This window comes from Leptodactylus fuscus, chromosome 3 (assembly GCF_031893055.1).
Source record: "Leptodactylus fuscus isolate aLepFus1 chromosome 3, aLepFus1.hap2, whole genome shotgun sequence".
NCBI classification, from domain to species: Eukaryota; Metazoa; Chordata; class Amphibia; order Anura; family Leptodactylidae; genus Leptodactylus; species Leptodactylus fuscus.
This window is the reverse complement of record NC_134267.1, coordinates 35,653,159-35,673,398: the sequence shown is the minus strand read 5'-3', so window position 1 is coordinate 35,673,398 and position 20,240 is coordinate 35,653,159. Positions and strand designations below refer to the sequence as shown.

Sequence of the window (20,240 nt, the reverse complement as noted above, 5' to 3'; positions counted from 1 at the left end):
ATACTTGTGTATAGGGTTGAGCGATCGGGATCGGAAAAGATCGGATTCCGATCAGCAATCGAGTAAATTTCATGATTGCGATCGGAATTCCTATCCCAATCTTTTCCTGTGGGATTGAGGTCAAAGGTTATTTCCCACAATGTTTGGCTACTGGCTACTAACATTAGGGTTGAGTAATCAGGATCTGGAAAGATCGGATCCCGATTGACAATCGAGCAAATTTCACAATTGCGATCGGGATCGGCTGAAAAATGAACGAAAATCGGATTTTAAAAACGATCCTGAAATCTCAAGATCGGCTCAACCCTACTTATCAATCTGCTCAGTTCTGTAACATGCGGCCCACATGTTCCCTTATATTACGTACAAGTTGTACAATAGAGTTATATATATATATTTATTGGATTTGTTCTTTCTATATTCCATTCATAAGAGAGGTCTTCCATATTACATGGCATCCACAGCACTCTATGTGGCCATATTGTACAGAACATATCAAGGTTTTCATGGTGGGCTCCATTAAATGCCACGTTGTTTCTGGGGTTGAATATTTCCACAATCCAGTGCTATATGTCGGTACCATATGCGTGCAGCCATACTGCAGCCTTAGTCTGGCTATACAAATAGATCTTTGTTAAACAAATGATTGTTTGGCCGGCAGCCATGTTTCTTGACTCCCCGATAAACATGCACATCTGGTCGGCTCATGATATTTAGGAGGGAAGAAATAAAAGACTGCCAGACACCTCGGTATCACTGATCCCACAGGGAATCTTCCTCCCGTTGTTCCTGTAGACATATATTGAGACTATAAATAAAAGCTATGCTATATAAAATGGAGTGTAGAGGTTCTACCTCAATTATGTCTATGTATTCAATATTCTGAACAGAAACTAGGGAAGATTCCCACTTATATTTATGGTGCTTCCATGCGGTGCTCCAGGCCATATGGCTATGGGTTAATTGCCAGGACCCGCCCGTACTTTCCCATTAGAAGCAATGGTGAGTATAGATATAGCCTGGCAATGACGTAATGGCGGGCTACACCGTGGGAAAGCACAAATGAGTCTCTGCAGTTAGTCCCATGGTTGGGACCGCCATGTAACAGTAACCGTAATATAATCAGTAGACAATATCAATGATAAAGTCAAATATTGTAATTCAAGTCAATTATTCAAATAAAAAAAGAATACACAAAGGAAAGTTCCAAAAATGTCATTGTATTGATATCAGTATTATATGCCTAATATAGAGTCCGTATCCCTTTGTAGGTTCCTGGATATTTCCTCACGTCATGGTACCTTACAAAACTCTAACAGTGTTACTAAAACCGCTCCATATTCTAAAATATATATATTGCCTCCACCAAGTGCTGTCCTTCAATCCAATGACTATTTTTGACAGGTTTTTATAGCCTCCGATGCTTTCAGGAAAATGAATTCAGCCCCTTGTTGACCTGAGCAGCGGGGGACATTTCGCTGGATGGTTTTAAAGCTCTCATTTGGGCTGTGACATATTCAGACTGACATTAAAAATTGTTCTGTCGGGCCATTTCTGCATGCATAAACTATTTCCAACAGGACGTTCATGTTTTCCTTATGTTCCAATAAGGAGCAAGAATATTAAGGCATATCGTGTCTTACATAACATAGTTGTCATGACGGTATATAGATGAGGGCTTCTTTTCTCACCATAAACATTGATGGGACATTGTTAGAATACGCTATCAATGCCCGACTGGTCGTGGTCTCAATGCTGATACTCAGTGGCATAACTAGGAATGGCGGGGCCCCGTAGCAAAATTTGGACAATCCCCCCCCCCCCCCGACCGACACCCGCCGAAGACTCCGGCCAGTAACGGCCTATTAAGAAAAGAAAAAAACGCAGCAGTAGCGGCTGTCGCCAGGTCCCTAATGGCCCGGGCCCTGTGGCAGCCGCTATCCCTGCTACCCCTGTAGTTATGCCACTGCTGCTTTTGACCTGGCCTCCACAGTCACCAGACCTGAACCCAATCGAGATGGTTTGGGGTGAGCTGGACCGCAAAGTGAAGGCAAAAGGGCCAACAAGTGCTAAGCATCTGTAGGAACTCCTTCAAGACTGTTGGAAGACCATTTCCGGTGACTACCTCTTGAAGCTCATCAAGAGAATGCCAATAGTGTGCAAAGCAGGAATCAAAGCAAAAGGTGGCTACTGTGAAGAACCGATAATATAAGACAGATTTCCAGTTGTGTCACACTTTTTTGTTAAATATATAATTCCACGTGTTACTTAGAGAGGAGCGAGTAGTACTTGATTGAGTAGGTATTCGATCGAATACTACGGTATTCGAAATACTCGTACTCGATCGAGTACCACTCGCTATTCGAATGGAAAAGTTCGATGCAGAACCAGCATTGATTGGCCGAATGCTATACAGTCGGCCAATCAACGCTGGTTCTTCTCCTACCTTTAGAAGTCTTCTCCGTGCAGCTTCCCCGCGGCGTCTTCCGGCTCTGAATTCACTCTGCCAGGCATCAGGCCTGGGCAGAGCCGACTGCGCATGTCCGCTTGTAGCGCGGGCATGCGCAGTCGGCTCTGCCCAGGCCCAATGCCTGGCAGAGTGAATGAAGAGCCGGAAGACGCCGCGGGGACGCTGCAAGGAGAAGACTTCTCGGAGGATCCAGCCCGACCCTCACTCGTGGGCTTGGTAAGTATAATTTGATCGAACGTTGCCCACCCCTGAAACGAGCATTTTCCCCCCATAGACTATAATGGGGTTTGATATTCGATTCGAGTAGTGGACTATTGAGGGGCTACTCGAAACGAATATTGAACCTCGAACATTTTACTGTTCGCTCATCTCTAGTGTTACTTCATAGTTTTGATGCCTTCAGTGTGAATCTACAACTTTCATAGTCATGAAAATACAGAAAACTCTTTGAATGAGAAGGTGTGGTCTGTACTGTACATAGTCAAACAAAATTGACTTGATTGATTGAATTGTGAATGTGTTTGCGTGTAGATATACTTACAGTATGTTTGCACTCTGTACTTCGATTAATATGTGGGCCTGTAGATTCATGTATGTCAATGGATGAGTAGATTATATATAGGCTATTTATGCATGTGTCTCTATATGTGCATATATCCTAATGAGCAAGAGGGTTCAGATAAAGTCAGATCATTATTTACAGGGGTAAAACTTGGAAGACAAGCCCAAATCAGTAAAGCAGAGCATCAGTCGTAAACAGGGCTTGGCACAAGGAGCCAGGACACATGAAGCAATCACAGGCAACCTTGTAACAATGGCCATGTAATAAATGTACGTGTCATACAAACTCTAATCCAGCATGGTTGCACTTAAGCAGATGATGGCTGCCGGGTGGAGAACCATTATAGGTCTCAGATCATTGTGTGTGTTATTCAGTAAAACACGTAAAATGTATAGAAATATGTTTCCAACATAATTGTTATAGAATTGCATTTTTTTGCATGCCCCCAAAATGTTAATAAAATCTACAATGGTGCCATCTGAAACTACAACTCATCTCATAAAAAATAAGCCCTTATATGTCAATGGAAAAATAAAAGCAAAGTTATGGATTCTGAGTTGCGGAAATAGAAAAATGAACAAAGTTTCTGAAGTGTTAACCCCTGAACTAGACGAAATATTTTAAGATTTAACTATATAAAACTTGGCGCCTGTCCAGGAAAATGTTCCACTATACGTGCCCTTGTTTATATAGGTGCCCCTATGACTATAACTAATGTTGGATATCAGCAGCAGATCATATTTTCACAGTAACTGAACTGGATTCATTTCATATATTTCGCTCATTCTAAGTCTTTCCATTATGTCGAAGAGAATATTAAAACAGATTATCTCATAGTGGGGATGACCTTTATTTTCCTGTATTAAGTAATAGGTAAATTGGGGTCAAATGAGCAATTCATTAGGACAAAAAGCAGAATACAAGAAAGTACCAGGAAAATCAAATCTGTATTAAGCAGTAAATAGATGTCTACAATGTCACCGGCTTGCACAGATACAGCTTGAGACTGCTAATAATCTGTGTATGTGACATTGCTAAAATGACACCGCTCTAAAAGGGGGCAGGATGGGAGGATGAAACACCAATACCATGTGAGATACAAGTTATTTTCTACCAGGAATTAGACAGTATACTTGAGATGTATAGGAGATAGTGTTCTGTACAGTAAGTCTTATTAAATGTCTTCTTTTCTGCCTTACAGGGAGTATTAATATGTATATCGGGTACATGACTACTGCCAGTTCCTAGGCCTGGCTGTAACCCACTAGCAGGTAAAGGGTTACATACAAAATATGCAAAATACTTCAATCACCCGAATCTCCAATTTTGCCGGTCCAAAGATTGCTAACTGTTTCTGCAGCAATCTTCAGGTCCAAGTACAGGCTAACTATGCCTCTCCTATATGCAAGCCTAACCCTAATGTGCCTGGTTTGATGTGGACACATTAGGTGGTGCCTTGTACTAACAGTCACATGAGGCAGCGCCATCTACTGGATCCAAGGCATACAAGACAGCTCCTTATTTTACCCTCACCATTCTACCATCTATTAACTACTCAACCACCGCAGCCACCCAACCTGTACAGCATATGACCGCTAAGGCTGGTGACTGGACGTAGAGGCCATATGAGTGGTGTACTGCTGCATGAAACAAGCAGAAACCTGTGGAGATGTAGGGGTATTGAAGTAGGCAGAGAACCCATGATGGATATAATTGTCTATCCATCACTCAGGTTTTTCCATTTACATCCATACATCTTATCACAGATGGATACAGATAGATTTAACTTCCAGGACCTCTATGAATTCAGCATGAGGGTATTACTTACCCAGGGGTACACAATCTAGTTGACTACAATTGACACAAATGTTTCTCGTGCCTACTGACTATATTATACTTATATATATTTGTGTGTATGTTAAAGAGGATCTTTCACCACTTTTGGGCACATGCAGTGTTATATACTGCCGGAAAGCTCACAGTGCGCTGAGTTCAGCGCACTGTCGGCTTTCCCGATCCGTGCCCGGTGTAAAGAGCTTACGGTGCCGGTACCGTAGTGCTCTATGGTCAGAAGGGCGTTTCTGACCATTAGCCAGAGACGTCCTTCTGCCTTGCGGCGCCTATCGCGCTGTACTGTGGAGCGGGGAGGAACGCCCCCTCCCGCTCCTGATAATGCTCGTCTATGGACGAGCTGTGTAAGCAGAGGGAGGGGGAGTTCCTCCCGGCTCCACAGCACAGCGTGATTGGCGCCGCGAGGCAGAAGGACGTCTCTGGCTAATGGTCAGAAACGCCCTTCTGACCATAGAGCACTACGGTACCGGCACCGTAAGCTCTTTACAGCGGGAACAGATCGGGAAAGCCGATAGTGCGCTGAATTCAGCGCACTGTCGGCTTTCTGGCAGTATATAACACTGCATGTGCCCAAAAGTGGTGAAAGGTCCTCTTTAATGGCCCCCTTAGCCACAATGGTGGTCTGGGAAGAGATTTGTGCTCCATTTGAGGTGTACCTCTCCTTGTAAACAGAGGTGTAACTTCAAGTTCCTGGGCCCCAGTGCAAAATTTGTAATGGGCCGCACCTACCTTGTACAATTAGAAACAGTGGTATATTTTATTTGCTCGAGGGACCTTTGGGAATATATTCCCTAATATAGTGATAGTCAATCTACCACCGGCCTACACTGTACAGTACCACTATGAACACCCAAGAACCACACGGGGTGACCAGTTGCCAATTCCACTCTGCTGCCTATTTCTGTTGCCCAATGTATACCACTTCTACAGGATGTATGTAGTCAGATATTGCTGATAATGTATTCTCTTACTATGATGTGGTTCTTTGGTAAACTTTCACTTGGCATGAGTTACATAATGTTAACCTATCCTCCTTATTTTTGTTCTTTACTAGTTTGATGCTAAACAACAGCAGACGCCCAACCCAAGCTCTACTGACTCACTTTACACATCATATTTACTACCTAAACTGACAACATTTGACGTGATGACCATGATGACCATACAGGGCAAAGTCTAAAGCATGCGCTAAGATATGCACGATTTATATCTCCAGTGTGTGAATCTGGTTACTTACAGCCTTATTACCTTGTATTGTACTGTACACCATAATAACATGGAATTCTGCCCTGGAAATCCATACCAATGATCTCATATATAAACTTAACCATTATGGGGTTATCCATTTAAGAGAGTAGGACTGCAAACACCAGCACTTGATGTAAACCATGAAGAGGCCACGGCCCTACTGTGTAGTAGACTGCTTTTGGCATAAAAACGTATATTTTGGCACATTCCATATTTGCACTACAAACGGCAACTTTTTTTTTTTTTTTTGCTTTGCACCATTTTCAAAAAGTGGAGCTAAATGTAGGCAGGGATAAGCAATGGGTGTGATTAGAAAAGTTACAAAAGATTTATCAACATTTCTACTGGCAGAATATAACAGAGATTTAAAGAGGACCTTTCACCACCTGGGGCACATGCGGTTTTATATACCGCTAGAGAGCCGACAGTGCGCTGAATTTAGCGCACTATCGGCTTTCATGTTCTGTGCACCCGGTGAAGAACTATCAGTGCCACTACCGTAGCTCTTCACTGTCAGAAGGGTGTCAGTATGGAATGCCCTTCCTGACAGTAGCGTCTATAGCTCTGTATTGTGAGAGTGGTCATTGCTTACCGCCCAGTGATGACGCTGAGTGGCGAGGAACGCCCCCCCCCCCCCCCCCCCCGTACTCGTCTATGGATGAGTACTATCAGGAGGGGAGGGGGCGTACCTCACCGCTCTCACAGTACAGCGCTATAGACGCTACTGTGAGGAGGGGCGTTCCTGACTGTCAGAAACGTCCTTCTGACAGTGAAGAGCTACGGTACCGGCACCGATCGCTCTTCACCGGGTGCATAGAACGGGAAAGCACTGAATTCAGCACACTGTTGGCTTTCTAGCGGTATATAAAACCGCATGTGCCCCAGGTAGTGAAATGTCCTCTTTAAAGAGAATCTTTCACCACCTCCAACATATCCAGCTCCTTGCATTAATTTTTTTCTCTAGTTCCTGAGCAATCAATACTGTTAGTTTTGGTACCTGTTATACTATTTAGGTTCTGTACTGTCAGGGGGGCGGTGTCAGGCAGGAGCAAACAAGGGCTGTGATTCTGAGCTCTGACACTGGCTGCTTCTGATTGGAGCTCTGACTCACACCCAATGCCTGATACCACCCACATGACATTACAGAGATTACTTAGCATATCAGGCTCCAAAACTACCTGTGCTTGTTGCTCAGGAATGGTGGGAGCTAGGGAGAAAATTCCAACTGTGCTAGAATCAGTGTCTATTCACAGATGCTAAGAACTAGAATTGATGGAGGTAGTGAAAGGTCTTCATTAAGTGCAAATCTACACCTCTTTTTGACTTTTTTCTTCTTTCTTTAGGGTATTGTTTTTAGAATAACCTATTGATGAGCTAAGTGTCTTGAGAAGTGATCAACTTTTGTGCCAGTCTTAGTAGATCTAATTGAAATTTGAACACGTCCTATATTTGTCTGTTTTCAGGGATCCTGCCATACACTCAAATGTATGAAGGACCCATGAAAATAAATGCCCCTTGGGTGTTTTCACCATTGGTCGTGTGAATGTAGGCTAAGGCTTGGAGCCCAACACATGAAACTCAAGAAAGCTATTCTTACCCTACCTTTAGAATTCTTCTCTGCGCCGCCATTCCGTTGATATTCCCGGTTTTCAACATATGCAAATGAGTCCCCAGACATCCGCCTGTGCTCAAACAAGACAGGGGGGCATCCCCTATGCTGCCTGAAAACTCCCCAGCAACGCCTCCATCTTCTTCTCGAGACTGCCTCTTCACCACGTCTTGATCCAAAAGCGCTGACTTTGCATGTCCATTGGCCATTTTCCTGTGGCCTCTTACACAATTGTTCATTTGGCCACAGGAAAATGGCCGACGGACATGCGTAGTTGGCGCTTTCGGATCAAGATGCGGAGAAGCAGTGGTGTCTCGAGAAGAAGATGGAGGGCGTTGCTAGAGAGTCTTCAGGCAACACAAGGGATACCCCCTGTGCTGTTTGAGTGCAGGGGGACTGCACCTTGTCTGGAGACTCATTTACATAAGTCGAAAACTGGGAATATCATCGGAACAGCGGCGCGAAGAAGAATTATAAAGGTATGGGAAGAATAGCCTTTCTTAAGGCTATTCTGACGTGGTGGTAAGTCAAAAAAGGAATTGCAGTGATGTAATCCCTTTAAGGCAGACCTAAACTTGAATGGTCATCTAGATGGGTAGTCCGATTAAAAATAAATAAATAATATATATATATATATATAGAGAGAGAGAGAGAGAGAGAGAGAGAGAGAGAGAGAGCGCTTAGTATATGACGATACTGAAACTGTCACTGGGATAAAGTGGTGGTCTAATAATAGGTGGTCTTTTGTGGACGATTCACTATATGAAGCATGTGTATGGATAAAGCTGGTCCATGAAAGTCACCATGCAAGGACCACCAGCAAATAGTGGAGTGACAGAATGGTTATTATTGAGTCTGTGATGGCACACAGCTTATAGGTTACAAGTACAGACTTCACCTCACACAACAACTGGGCCTAAAGTATAGACTCTCAATCCATGGCCCAGGTCGCTTCATGTCACGGACTCTCCTCAGGTGGCAGTCTCAAGAAAACAGTCATGGGTCAAGACGTCAGGGTGCTGGGTGACTATTCCACAGGGTCTGAAGACACACCTAGGTAGCTGAGCTGTCCAGCAGTGTCAGATTGATGTTCATTGGGCCCGCCACATACAATGAGTTTGGGTGCCCACCATGCAACAACCCCTACGAAACAGACCATACATCAAATTTGGGTGTCTTATGTTGGATCAATATTGTGTTAGAGTCTGGACCCACTGGAGGATTGAAGGTGAGTGAGTCCAACAATGAACACGATGCCAACCTGTATAATCTAGATACATATATATATATATATATATATATATATATATATACACGTGTGTGTGTTAGAAGGGAGAGCAATTCATGGTTAGGGATAGTTTGCGCCAATCCCTCCCCCCTTATAACCAGTTTTGATCTTATATAACATTTCGATAATATTTGGCGAGTAACAGCCGCCGCTTCCCCCGCTCAGACCCCATTTCTCCTTATAGGAGACCCTTGTTGTGCTGCCCTGTGCGGCCATCTTCAGGTTCAGTGCGCTGCTATTGTTATGGAGTGACTTTTTGGTGGTTTTCTATGAGAAGCTGCTGAAATGTGAGGGGAAGTGGAACTTGGAGTAATGGTGTAAGTGTGATCAATGGGGTGGGAGTGTCTGGATGTTGATAAGAGGGCTGGCTCACAGCCATGATGCACTGCAAAGCCTGAGTCCCTCACTCACAAACCAGAGGAAATCGGAAAATATTCCCAAGCAGCGCAGACAGCTGGGGGGAAAGCACAGGGAGGGAGCCAGAGGCTGAGCAAGTAGTGCTGAGGATCCAGGGAAGTGTCTGTGTGTGTAAGGAGGAGGATGAGGAGAGTAGTAGTGGCAGCAGTGCTCCTGTGTAGTCCTCCTGTGTAGTCCTCCTGTGTAGTCCTCCTGTATAGTCCTGTGTAGTGCTGCCGCCTCCTTGTGCTGCTGCTGCCGGCTCTGCATGGCATTCTCTGCAAGGATTCGCCCTCATTCCCCTCAGCACAAGGCGGCTTCTTCCTGATCTGGACCTATAAAGGTGGATGTGAGGGCAGCTTCTCCTGTCACAGCTGTGGCACACACCCTGGACTGTGCACAAGGTATGCCATGCATCATGATGGACGTGCTGTGTGTGAGGACTCTGCTGCCAGGCATGCTGACGGCTCTGCAGATTAAGCGCCTAATGCGATTACTGCCTTAATAAAAGGGAGAAGGGGCCGGTGCCCTCCATTGTCCGCCCGGTACCTGCAGCTGGCACTCTCCTCCTCATGCCCGGTACCGGAGGTCTGTGCTCCATTCATACATCAGGGCGGCAGCACCGGGATCCCACAACTTTCTCTATTCACATTGTGCGGTGCTGCACATGGGTACAGAGCCTGGCAGGAGCCTACAGACAGACAGCCTGCAGATGTGTATTACATAGGATATTACATAGTGTGTATATGAGTGTATATTACATATATGTGTGTATGTCCTGGAGATGACAGTATCATAGAGTAAATGTAATATATATATATATATATATATATATATATATATATATGGCTATGCCTTATTCATATGAGCATTCACCATAACTATCAGACTGGATATTATATTGTATTATAAATTAATTTCATATATATAATATGGCTTATGCACGTAATATATATATATATATATATATATATATACATATATATATATATATGCATAATATATATATATATATATATATATTATTTATAATGCACATTTTATATTATATATATATATATATCTCAATCAAATATAATTATATATTTAATGTGTATCAATTTTCTTCTGGATTATATGCACATGTCGTATACAATTGTCTGCTCATATCTATATTTCCATCTTTAAATCTACTAGATATTATTCTTATTCTGCATTATATATTTTCCATGCCTTCTATACAGTATATAGCAGGGGCACCAGTCGTTGGCACTGCCTGTCTGTGATGGGCACCTCACATGCCAGTTACTATTGCTTCCATGGCTATGTCTTTTTGCATTTCTTGCATCCAATTCCTATTAGGACTAGACCTGGTTCAGCTAGCACAGATGGAGTCACTGCTAGTAGTCCCTTATTGCTAGTAGCCCCTTACTGCTAGTAGCCCCTTATTACTAGTAGCCCCTTATTGCTAGTAGCCCCTCACTCCTAGTAGCCCCTCACTGTTCATGGGACGGAATGGTTAACCCCTGTGGTGCCAGTTGCCCGCAGTGCGTTGCTGGTTGTCCCCACCCCCAGCAGTGGAAGGGTTAGGTCCCCCCTCCCGCTATAGATGGATTTGTAGCTTTGGTGCCTCAGTAGGAGGAGGAGAGGAGTATGTGCTCCCTGGAGGGATAATGTGCATGTCTGCTGTGGCTGGAGGTGGGTTATTCTGACTGGAGACATGTGTCCCTGATTCCTCCCTCCTGTTCGCTCATGGTTGAGTTGGTCATTCCTAGTCATGCTGCCTGGCAGGTAGTGTATTGTGACAGGACTGCGGGAGACAGGCAGCAGCATGCTATAGGATTAGCCTCCATGCTGCAGCCTGCATGTATATGGACAAGTGAGGACACTGGAGCCTCATAGGTCTTGTCACTGCCTCAGGAGGAGCCCATGAATGGCTGCTGATAGCGCTCACACTGCGGATCCCTCACTTCTGCCAGGTCTTGTGCTCTCTCTTTTCACCCTTTATTGCTCCTTATTAGTGTAACTCTTAACCTGTTGCGTGCCAGGAAGAATAGACTAGGCTCCATTTTCATATTTCCTTATGATGTATGTCAGCCTCATAGTCGTCCGTACGTACCTGACAATATTGTAATGGGAAGGACAATTCAGACTTATACAGGTGACATTTTTGGATCAGATGGCTGTCCGTGACAGTGGTGCACCTAGATGGATTATGTATGGGTTGGATGTGTTCAGTATTTTCAGTTGATGCTTTATTATGATATATGACAGTTCATTGTAATGGGTGGAGAAATGTACATCTTCCCCTAAACAATACATGTAGACTTGTGCTTCAATGGGGTCAATGGCTGTCTGTCTGCAGTATACCGTGCAAGGGGTCATTGCTTATCTACAGCAGGCAGAGCATGGGGTCATTGCACATCTGCAGCAGGCAGCACATGGGGTCATTTACTATCTACAGCAGGCAGAGCATGGGGTCATTGCACATCTGCAGCAGGCAGCACATGGGGTCATTTACTATCTACAGCAGGCAGAGCATGGGGTCATTGGCTCTCAACAGCAGACCATGCATGGAGTCATTGCCCGTCTGCAGCAGGCAGTGCATGGGGAGCAGGCAGGTCATTGCCCCTCTCCTGCAGACAGTGCATTCCAGTGCATCAATGGGCTATTCCTGGTCACCGTACGGTCATCTGCTAGCCACTAGACTTCACAGTAGTATGTATGGCCAGCTTTGTCTTCCCCGCTGCAGACTCTTCTCTACGCTGACTACATCCCACATCAGGACACTGCCTCATTTCCTGATTTCCCAGCACAGTAACCAGGGTGGAATTCATTCATTTCTGCATGTGTCAAACAACAGATTTCTCAATACCCTGGCACAGCTGTTGCTTACACCATGTTATCTTCCCTTCTCGGACTGTTACGTGCCACTGGTTTAGAATACCTTGCTCATATTTTAACCATTTTGCAATGACCTGATATATAATTTAATACATGTAGTATGCCAGGAGCTGGGGTAGGCATTGTGTATTTGTAGTAATGCGAGGCTGAGCATTGTTTATTGGGAAGTGAATAGTTGTACTATTATTGGTCACGGTATTATACAGTAATGTACTTGAGCATTGCAGTTCTTGTCTGGCACATTGCAAGGTAATCCTTTCAATGCAGAAAACCACAAGTGACATGGTATAGCACACGTGGAGAAGCCTGCACCGAGCCCTGTTACACTGCAGAGTCCACAATATGGATACCTGTATCTATCTATTTCTGTTTATTTGTATGTACAACTGCGTTTGTTATAGATAGAAATTGTACATAGCTTTGTGATATATGTATATTATATTATATATGTGATGAATAGATATTAGATATTGTAGATATGTGATAGACATTGTAGATATATATGTGATAGGTGATTATACCAAGATTTATACATATTGTAGATAGATATGTGATAGGTAGGTAGATAGATCAAAGGATATGTCATAGATTTATTGTTAAGCCTGTGTCATGTAGACATTCACTAAATATCCCATGTATATCTTAACATTTGTACAAAAGCATCCTTGTGTGCTATTGGGTAAGCATTACTAAACTAGATGGGGAAGTGTATGGAACTGAATACAACCTATAGCCAGTAGCCGAGTAATATTAAGTGAATTGATATTTCATCTATGATTTGTATATACACCTATAGAAGAGGCCATCATACAGTGCAGCACAGCCAGGGCAGCAGAAATCTCACCTGCACAATGCATGCATGCCATATAAATACTACGTGCAATAATACTCCCCTGTCTCCTGACTCATCACCATTGACCCACATAGACGACAAGTGCACAAATGTTACTCTTGGTCTGTGTAATGCCGATTGTTGTGTTTGCTGGAGGACCGTAAAATAGGAAATGACCTTGTCTCTTTGGGTTTGGAAAAGAAAAACGAAACAGGGTTTGGCATATGGGAGGCTGGAGGTCTGAGCTCACAATATTGTTTCTGCTTTAAAAGGAGAAGTGAGATGAGTGCAGAAGCTGAAACTCCTGGCGAGCGGACTCTGTGGGTAACATTGTCATGGGGGGCTATATGTGTAATGTCGAGTATATAGAAATTCCATGTCTTCTACTGCTTAGATTGGACATGGGCTGAGATCTAGGTTGGGGTTTTGTTAGGTGTATCATTTACAGATGGCGTCTGGTTCTCCTAAGCTTCCATTTATAAGCCGTTCTGGGCTAGGATAGTCTGTAATAGGTTTTCATTGTTATTTATGAATAATTCAGACATGGATGAAACATAGTATTACACATAGAGAACCTCAGACATGTATAATGCACACAGACACTGTCTAGAAGTCAGTAGACTACATTTCCATCACAACTGAACAGCCATGTGGTCCAATGTTACACCAGGCAGTGCATGGGCCTAAGACTAAGCCCTGAGAATGGGACCAAGTATTATATAGAGAAGTCTCCATAGTAGATGAGATCCAGTCTACTTAGTGGGATCCAGTGTTTTATGTCAGTCGTCGTACAGTGACACTCGGGGTCTGATGGGAAACGCGTCACAAGGATACATTCTCGATGTGTTGTGCTTCAACCTTCCAGACTTTTCAATAGGGACAACATCAGTTTTGCCTTCACAAATGATATAGATGACCTATTAAGTTTGATTGCCTGGACCCTACTATTACTAAAAGAGGGGTCTGAGCCCACAGTGAGGAGGTAGTTGAATGGGAGCGGGAATCAAGTGTGCGCAGTAAGGCTCCATTCAATGTCTATGGGACTGGCACATACAGCCAGGTACAGAGTTTGGAGGTTTCCATCAGCCCCATAGGCTTTGAATTGAGCGGCATGAGCAGGGGACTCGGGAATCGGGATCTAGTAATTGCAAAGTCCTTGAAGCAACCAGTTATTTATCACCTATCCTATATCTTAGTGATATATGTCCATTGTAGGAAACCCAGTTAAGGCCTGGTTCACATTTAGATTTGGGTTTGCGTTCGGGGGATCCCCTTGGGGACCCCCCCGAATGGAAGCCTAATCCGCATAAAAAAGCAGTTACCTTTGGTAACCTGTTGACCCCATAGACTATAATGGATCCGTGTGGTTTCCACGCGGTTTCTGCCCGAAAAAGAAAGAAATACAGAGAGAAAGGTCCTGCTTGCATTTTTCATGCGGAGAGGGGAATGGAATCCCCGAACATAATACAAGTTCTGGTGTGAACCCAGCGTTATGTCCACTTACCGTACATAGTTACATAGTAGATGAGGTTAGAAGAAGACACAGGTCCATCGAGTCCAACCGATGACCCTACAGTGTTGATTGTTCTTGGAAAGAAAACTGGGTACACACTTGGCTATAAATGATACTTCTACATGTGCAACCTTATAGGCTCTGAAAAGCCATTCACAACTTTTTTATGCCCATACAGTAGTTGCACGTGGTGGCAGCCGGTCCCAATCCTGACACCTGTATGCATAATGTTCATAATCACTTTATTTGGCTGAGTCTCAATGTTTGGCAGAGCCATTACAACCGTGTGGGTTTTTTTGCGCTGTGTTGGTGCACTGCCTCCCATATTTTGGAATCTATCTATACTCCTATTATATTATTGCACAATTCTGGCCACTGCAAATAAATTGACTTGACCTCTACATTGGGGAATTATTGTAATTCTCCTTTCCCAATTCTCAACACCCTGCAAATCTGTCTGACCTCTGCTGGCCAATATTTGGAATTATCCATGTCTATGTCATCTTTTGCCATGCTAGAAATTACCTTTCAAAGCCGCGCCTCTTTTATGGAGATCAGGAGGACTTCTGGGATAGATTGCTACAGATAGTAGGTGCTACAACCAGTAGTGTTATTCTCATGCCATGGTGTATTCCTAGGCAGTGCCATCACTTTATGACTGGGCAGGGACGACCTTTGAAAGAACCCGGGATATCACCGGTGACATATGTGAGTCATCTCCCTTTGCACCTTTCCTGGCCTCCTGATAGAAGTCGGCAATCCCTGGATACCATGTTTAACTATTATTTCACTGGGAGAGATTTATAAAGACTGGAGTTTTGTATGGCGGTCTTGATAATCCCTGTGACGTTGGAGGATGTGCCTGATTTATGACGAGGTTTATGTGCAACTTTAAAGCATTTAAAGGGATCCTATCATTAAAACACAATTTTTTTCTGCCTACCATGTAGGAATAGCCTTAAGAAAGGCTATTCCCGGTAGAAATCCCGGTATACAAATGAGTTCTCTAGCAGCACTGGGGGCCTCAGCGCTCAAACAGCACTGGGGGCGTCCCCAATGCTGCGAGAGAACTCTCCAGCGACACCTCCATCTTCTTCAGGAACGACCACTTCACGCGTCTTCTTCCGGCGCAGGCGGTGAAACTTGTAGGCCGACTGCGCATGACCACAGGCCACAAGAAAATGGCCGCTTGCTTACTGTGTAAGTCAGCTCTGTTTGAGTGCTGGGGCCCGCCCCCAGTGCTGCGAGAGAACTCATTTGCATACCGACAAAAAGCGGGATTTCTACGGAACAGCGGCGTGGAGAAGACATCTAAAGATACGAGAAGAATAGCCTTTCTTAAGGCTATTCCTACGTGGTAGGCAGAAAAAATTGTGTTTTAATGGTAGGAACCCTTTAAACTGTTGCGATCTCCTGATTTGCAACTTTTTTATGTCAAAAAGTGTCATAGTAGATTGATACATGTAGAATTACTCAGTCTGCTGCATAGAAGAGCAGCGTTCTTTCACATTGCTGATCCGCTGTAGATTTTTAGTTTGTTTTAGCCATTTATGAGTTATCCAGTCAGTTCTTGGAAATACTACAATGTAAGTGCACGCAGCAGATGGGGAGGGTGACTTAAGATGGGATGAATTTTAGTTTGGCACGTTGTATAGTGTGACAGAGACAACCGTAAGACGCATGCTGTATTTCTCCTGCGCCCCTCAGGACGTAAGATTAGTTGCTGTGCAACAAGCGGAGTATATTTTGTATGTCGTACTTCTCGCTCCTTGTATGTTAAGAGCAGACCAGATTCCTGAGGTAAATGACTACTGAGAGACCAAACACCGGGACTCCCTTTTTATATAACGCTTTTAGACATAAGCAGGGCAGAACGTGTGTTTGTTTCCTTATAAGCTGGATATAGTTTCCCATGCCAACTCTGCAGGAAAGGAGCAGTCGGCTCTCCTGACATGTCTGTTTTTGGTAATAATTGTATTCCCATTATTATAACAATTCTGGATCATCTTCTCTGGAAACTTTGTGTTTTTCCATTTCTCTGTTATTCTTCCTAAAAATGTAGGAATATTTGACGTTTCTCGTTGTGGGGTGTTTGTACCCACTCTCACACTGTCCAATGTGCGGACTATGTGTAGACATATGCCTTTTGACCACAGAAGTGGTAACACCCAGTTGTCACTTTTATGGGGCTGGGATGATATGCTGCAGAACATTCCATTTACTGCTGCAGGACGTTCCATCTACTGATAAATTCTGTTGCTTTGTCCTTACAAAGGGACAAAGCAACAGACATGTGGTGGATCTCCTGATACCAACCAATCCGATTCCAGATCTCTTTGCTCGATGGCGGAGTTGGATTGGCATCTACTCCACTTTTTCCCTTGCCCTAGTTTTTATAAACCTCCCCTATTGTGTAGGAAGCAAAGCTTTACTGTATGATTTTCTATTACAGATTGTTATATAGAATACATCTGCAGGCTGGCGACTATTTTGCTTGACTGCAAGTTTTTAGTAAAGAAAGATGTGAAATATTTAAGATGTAGATGTCACAATGTGTACGCTGTATGGCAGCGCTGCAGTATTTCACAGCTGAAACAAGCAGAATTCATCTTACTTGAGATTCCCTTTTTGGTTTCCAGACCTTAGGGTGAACGGAATTTAGTAGATAAAAAAAAAAAAAATACTTTTGGTTCCTGTATGTCACATGCTTGCTTCTTAACCCTTTCCCTGTTCACATTAAAAATACGCTTTGGAAAGTACCAAAAAAAACTTCACCAGCACCTGCCACTCTTCAGTATGGATTGATAAGTAGACTATGATATTGGTAGTCCATTTATTGCTCATCTCGTGCCGGCCAAATCCATGCCCAATTCCATTACTCTTTAACGGATCTCCCACCACTCTTGAGTCGTGGACCTGTGACATCCACTGAAAGTCCCATAAGTCATGGACCCGTGATCCCCTTGGAAGTCACATAAGTCGTGGACCTGTGACCTCCACTGGAAGTCCCTTAAGTCGTGGACCTGTGACCTGCACTGGAAGTCCTATAAGTCATGGACCTGTGACCCCCTTGGAAGTCCCATAAGTCATGGACCTGTGACCTCCACTGGAAGTCCCTTAAGTCGTGGACGTGTGACCTGCACTGGAAGTCCTATAAGTCGTAGACCTGTGACCTCCACTGGAAGCCCCATAAGTCATTGACCTGTGACCTCCACTGGAAGTCCCATAAGTCATGGACCTGTGACCTCCACTGGAAGTCCCATAAGTCATGGACCTGTGACCTCCACTGGAAGTCCCATAAGTCATGGACCTGTGACTCCCTTGGAAGTCCCATAAGACGTGGACCTGTGACCTCCACTGGAAGTCCCTTAAGTCATGGACCTGTGACCTCCACTGGAAGTCCTATAAGTCATGGACCTGTGACCTCCACTGGAAGTCCCTTAAGTCGTGGACCTGTAGTGGAAGTGGTCAGACGTTTGGTCGTTGAAATTTTCCTCAATAGTGTTTTTGAAAAGTTAAAGCTAAAGGTGTTCACATGTTAAGCACATGCCCCTTAGTCCTGCCATTATACTGGTTTCTTACAATTGCATTTCCCGAGGCTGGATTTACATACCGCTAGAAATAACACAATACACGTGAATGGGATTTTCAAAATTCAGCGTTTGAACTATGAACAAAAAAATCAACTCCAATTTTAGGTTGTTCTATGGATGTTCATATCTAAAGGATATTCTAAACATAAGACACAAGCCATAGTATTGGATAGGTTTGCTGAGCGTATTCGGTTATAGGTGATACTAGACAACTGGGTTCATTGCTCAGACACAACGGCCTAGTTATGGCTCCATTAAAGGGGTATTTCCACATTTCTAATTTATCACCATATACCGCAAATGTCTGGAACCCACTTTTATTTCAAGAACAGCAGTCCCCTGTCCCCATCATGTGGCCACTGTGAATGGAGAGGTGGCCATGTATGTGTAGCTCTACCCATTCTTTTCTATTGAATGACTATAAAGTTGAATACAGTGAGCCAAAATGTGTGACCATGAGTCAAGTGTTGGGGATCCTCAGTTTTGAGAAAAGTGTGGGCTCCAGAGGAGGGATGCAGATATGTCAGACATTTATGGCATATCCTCAGGATGTCCAAGATGGTAATGCCCCTTTGACCTCTGAGCTCTACGGAGTAGTAACATGGCACCAGTATCAAGCTTCGGCACCCAAGTCTGTTTCTCAGCCCCCAATTTTAGGTGGCATCATATTCTATGTGAGCATTGCTTCTAGAGAAGAATATGGCACCATACGGAGGCCGTCCTGTAGTATACCTGTGCCTTGGTACAACCTCGGTGTTCATGGCACGGAGCCTTACAAAGAGTTCACAATGGTATAATCAGAACCTTCACGGTATGCGGTAGATGCTATGCAATATGGCAGATATTGATTTATTCATTGTAATTTCAGCAAATCGCCCACAAGGGATGGAATTAAAGTGACGACACAGGTTGCAGTGATAAGTATAAGTCATGTTCTGCTGACTCCGCAGTCTGGGAAGAAATATGGTGTAAAGTTCAGGTAAAGAGCACGTGGCTAATTTACATAGGACAATAAAATGTGCTCTGTTTCTGGTTACACTCATGTGGCTGCAATACTTGATCTTCTGGCAGAACAGCAGGAACAAATACTACTGAATTCAATAAAGGAAGTGAAGATGAAATCTCTAAGAAAGTTTCAAAAGGTATTTCTGACTAAGTATTATCGGAACGTGTCCCCAGGCAGAGGTCAGTAAAATACACTGTCTACCAATAAGTATTTGGACACCCATGCAAATGAAGATATCTGCGGATATGATATACGTCACGCCTTCTGCCGTTAAATAGGAAACAGCATTGGCATAAGTGCATTGGCATTAGTCACATGCAAGATGCCACGAAGTGCAGTTGTCCAATTTCGAGAAAGTGGTAATTGTCGGGTACCACAGAAATGGTCGATCCTTAAGGCACATAGCAAGTGAACTGAATTACCCAAAATCGACAGTGGCCTATGTGATTACTAAGTAGAAGGTGAACAGTGATGGTCGGAATGTGCCCCGAGTCAGCAGACCCCGAAACTGGGAGATAGAGACCAACGAGTGCTGGCCAGAGAAACCGCACCCAACTGATGGCTCACATACACCAGGAGTCTCACCAGGCATCCAGGAGTATTGTGTCCATCAATCTCATCTGTAAGGAAGCATCTGCTGGGGTCTACCAACTATTGGATAGGAATAAATGTGGTTTTTCTATTCTACCCCAGGTGTCCAAATACTTATTGGTAGACAGTGTAGGGGACCTTGTAAAACGCTCTGATAATGTTTTGTTCGGTAGGCAGCGTCTTCATGAACAGAGGCTGCGAGTCGGACCCCCAGCAGTCAGCTGATCATAGGGCCCCCTATGTATCGGAAATAAACCACCAGTATAGCAAAGGCACAGCGCCATGCAGTGTGTAGTGGACATGCTTGGTTACTGCAGCTCTCTCCTAGTCACTAATCTGCTACTTATGACCTATGCTAAGGAAAAATACAATGTCCCAATTGGAGAACCCCTCACTTA

The 20,240-nt window shown here is 44.0% G+C and overlaps 1 protein-coding gene and 1 long non-coding RNA gene across 8 annotated transcripts in view; one reads left to right on the top strand and one right to left on the bottom strand.

Annotated features, from left to right (window-relative positions):
• LOC142197286 (uncharacterized) overlaps positions 1-20,240 on the bottom strand; it is a 282,948-nt gene that overhangs the window by 107,756 nt on the left and 154,952 nt on the right. The window lies entirely within an intron of this gene.
• The window catches only part of SLC8A1 (solute carrier family 8 member A1), a 269,144-nt gene continuing 258,567 nt past the window's right edge, over positions 9,664-20,240 (top strand). For 2 of the 6 annotated variants that reach the window (XM_075267413.1, XM_075267408.1), the window contains exon 1: positions 9,664-9,828. The gene's annotated coding sequence lies outside the window, so the exon portion shown is untranslated. The other 4 variants (XM_075267412.1, XM_075267410.1, XM_075267409.1 and 1 more) reach the window with 4 other exon arrangements.